Below are 4,018 nucleotides of genomic sequence, written 5' to 3'. Positions count from 1 at the left end.
ACGGAGGGAGTGCCCCCTCGTCCTTTGGGGGGTTTAACCTGGAACAGTTTTTCTCCATATTTTTTGTATGGGCCATTTATATACATTTATCATATCCCCCCTTAAACGTCTCTTCTTAAGACTAAACAATTGTAACTCCTTTAATCGCTCCTCATAGCTAAAATGTTCCATGCCCCATATTAGTTTAGTCGCATGTCTCTACACCCTTTCCAGCTCCGCAGTGTCCCTTTTATGGACTGGTGCCCAAAACTGAACAGCATATTCCAGGTGAGGCCGTACTAATGCTTTATAAAGGGTCACATCAGAGCAGCCGTCGAGCTGATTCCTCAGAACCCAAAATGCTCCGAGGCACTGATAAGAACAGATACTACACTTGATCTTAGCCAAAAGGCCAAAAGCCATAAATGTCATCAGAACGCAGCCGCCTAAATGCGACATGCGCTGTATGATGCAACTATGCAAATATATAGCACAGCCCGCAGTCTGTCCCAACTTATTGTGAAAACACTAATTTCGGCTGGGATTACACTTGACGTTTTTGTCAGAAAAAAACATCATGCTCGCTGCGGGCACATGTTATGTTGGAATCAATAGAGTAATATGAAATGCCAGACACTAATGGGGTTTTCTTCATCCTTTTATGGCCTTTTTAGGCTTTCAAATCTGTTGGATGCCGAGAGCATGTTTTTTTTATGAAGTTTTGGTGTTTTTCTTCCCAATGTTTTTAATAGAAATCCTTGGGTCACATGATGAAAGAATCACATGACTGGTAATGAGAAAAGCCAGGGGGAAAATAATAATAATAATACACATTGGGGGAGATGTATGAAAACCTGTGCAGAGGTAAAGTTGACCAGTTGCCCATAGCAACCAATCAGATCGCTTCTTTCACATTTCAGAGGCCTTTTTAAAAATGAAAGAAGCGATCTGAATGGTTGTTATGGGCAACTGGTCAACTTTACCTCTGCACAGGTTTTAATAAACTCCCCCCCCACCAAAAAAAAAAAAAAAAAAAAAAACATCAAACAAGAATTGCGTCTGTGTCTGTTCCTAGGCTTAGGCTGTGATTAAACACAACTTATGTGTGGCATTTTTCAAAGCCCACGTTGCTTTATTTTTGGTGTCCCCCCCCCCACCCCCTCTTTTGACAGACGTCTGTCCAGCTGTTGCAAAGCTACAACTCCAAGCATGTCCAGGGCATGCTGGGAGTTGTAGTTTTGCAACAGGTGGACAGCCACAGGGGATGAGTGGTGCAGTATGTCAATCTAGGACCATGGTTTCTGATCTTGAACTGGCAGCAGGAGCCACGACCACTTTAAATCAATGGCTGCCGGGACATCTGATGAGTGACATCCTTCGCTCCAGACCGCAACATCAGGGATGTCACTTGTCAGATGTCCCGGCACCCAGCACTGCTCATTGAGCCTGCCGGAGCTGCACTGATCTATGTAAGAAACCTATGGGCCCAGGCTGTTGGGGCCACCAAATGATATTACAAATACTGAGCGTCTGGTTAGGAGAAACAAGTATAACGCACCCGCAGGGAGTAGCGCCATTTTAATAAAAAAAAATTGCCCAAAATCCCTTAGATAACAGTCATATAGAATATATTATAAAGCTTTTTTAATTTTCAGCCAATCCGAGAGCAGCATTACTGAAATAGAACTCCCAGGAGGTAACAGCGTGTCACACATGTGATGTCATAACCATTGTCCACCAGAGAGCAGCACTGAGCAGATATAACACTGCTCCTGCTCATTCTACATCAGTGAGGGGTCGGTGCTGGACACTGTAGGGAACGTGAATGCAAAGTCATATACACTACTGTGACTGGTAAGTATCACATTGTTGTGTCCAAAAGGTCTTTAGTACAGTTCCATGTGCATTTCTATAATAAACATGTAAATAATCTATCTTTTGTTTCCCTATCTTAGATGCACTATTTCCAGGATGTGGAGTAGCATTTCCGGACTATCAAGACGTTGGATGAAGGCCTAGATTTACGGACCTACAGCAAGAATTTGGATGAAGGCACAGCCCCTCGAATCATGCACATACACAGACACATTTGCCCAAATTATAGAGGTAACCTCCTTTAGTATGCCCAGAGGAAGGGCAATACAGTAGCCATGGATTCCCTACAGGTTTCCTCCCCTCTGGAGGTTTTTCCTGTCCTGAGTTAGTTACTGTACGCTCTTTGTGAGTGATGGAAGGTTACAAAAAATCCCCTACACAAACATTTTAATATATAATAAATAAAGTTCCCCTTTTAAAACCATTCTTTAACTTGTTTGACTCATTTATTTTATTTTTGTGTGAAAAATAGTGTTAGCAAAATGTGCATGAAATTAGTTTTTTTTTTAAGTGTCCAAAGCTGCTCTCCTGCACGATCTGCATAATGCAGTGGGGAAAGAGGCAACTGATGCTGGGTGGTGCAGTTGCTGAGGCAACCATATGACACCCAGCAAGTTCCATGCATGAGCCTTTTTTTTGATGAATGGTACCCTAGAGAGTGGAGGAGGCAGGTAAGAAGACCTCCATCCACCATTTTGAATGATCACCAGATTGACACGAGTGATTCAATCCTTGAATATAATGCCCACATTGCCTCACTTGCCATAATCTGCTTTGATCACAGCATCTGAGGGGTTAATGACAAACATTAAAGCGATCATTGATGATTGCCACTACTGGCAGGTTCCTGGCTGCCAGGACCTGTCATACATGATGAGAGCACTGGTCCATTGTTTGCATCTTGTGTAAATATACATCCAATCACATCAGGATATACTTTTCAGGGTCCACCTACAGAATTTTGATTGTAAGGCTATGTTCACATGGCCGAATGTCTACACAGAAAATTTATGTGTGAATAACCTAATGGAGCGGTATAAGAACATGCTGGCGCTAAGATTGGTCAGAAATTCGCTGTCTCATAGATGGCAATGTATTTCTGAGCAGACATGTCTATTCTTTCTACGGATGCCAGAATTTGAATTTCTGTGCCAGCTATTTCCAGTGCTGAAATTCCAGTGTGCAATTCTGCATGGAAAACCTAACGTGTGGACATAGTCTAACAGTCATTAAAGGGGGGAGGGGGGCAGTGCAAATAAGGGTTAGACCAAAGGGCAGAGCAAAGGGCAGAGACAAAGGGGCGGCAAAATGAGGTTTTGTTTAGGGTGACAAAAATCCTTGCACCAGCCCTGGCGGCCATGGCCCGAGCTGCCAAATAGGCAGGGTCCCTGTGCTATTTCAATCCCCTGCATATGAATTGTATCTCTTCTATCACTTCCTGTGATGTCACGCATACATCAAATAATTATGCAAATTAGCACGGCTGGTATTTTATTTTTGCAAGAAATGTGGCAACCCTAGCAGGCATCCCATTGCATTCTGTCAGTGACTGGCACCTTCTGTAGGACACAGGCAAACAAAGTGCCCGTTGCTTTCAATGGACATAACGGGTATCACAGAAAAAAAGCCAGGGCTCGAGTCCTGCAGGAACTCATAGGAATGGCATCCCTGCACATTTTTCACAGCAGGAACGCCATATCCTTTAGCAGTCCACCTGCAGGACCAACCCTGTGTCCGAATCTTTTGGCTGCTGCTGGACTGGACTGTGGCCGCTCTTCCTTGTCTTCCCCTGCACAGCCGGGCAGGGCCAGATTACGACTGCCTGGAAGACGGAGCACTTCATTATCAGACCAAAAATAGGCCTGGGTATATTAGACTATGTCCCCTTTTTTTTATTTTTTTGGTGGGTGTCACAGGAGTCAGGCCCCCGTTAAAATAAAATGGCTGCATGGTCTCAAATCACTTCAGTTCAAGTCACTCTTTTCAGCTGTTGCAAAGCTACAACACCCATTATGTCTGGAGAGCTTCAGGCATTATAGGAGTTGTAGTTTTGTAACAGCTGGAGCCTCAAATTGGGGTACAGTGTAAAAATCCATTATTACTGCAAAACTTAGAAGTGAGAAGAGACCTAATGGGAGTCAGGAGAATACACAAACATAAAATC

At 43.6% G+C, this 4,018-nt stretch overlaps 1 pseudogene; it reads right to left on the bottom strand.

Moving 5' to 3' along the window:
- Positions 1–270: 270 nt before the first annotated feature.
- On the bottom strand, positions 271–402 carry LOC130344434 (U2 spliceosomal RNA; annotated as a pseudogene).
- Between the last annotated feature and the right edge of the window lie 3,616 nt (positions 403–4,018).

The sequence above is a fragment of the Hyla sarda genome, chromosome 1 (assembly GCF_029499605.1).
Source record: "Hyla sarda isolate aHylSar1 chromosome 1, aHylSar1.hap1, whole genome shotgun sequence".
Taxonomy (NCBI): domain Eukaryota; kingdom Metazoa; phylum Chordata; class Amphibia; order Anura; family Hylidae; genus Hyla; species Hyla sarda.
This window is presented reverse-complemented; position numbering and strand designations above follow the sequence as displayed.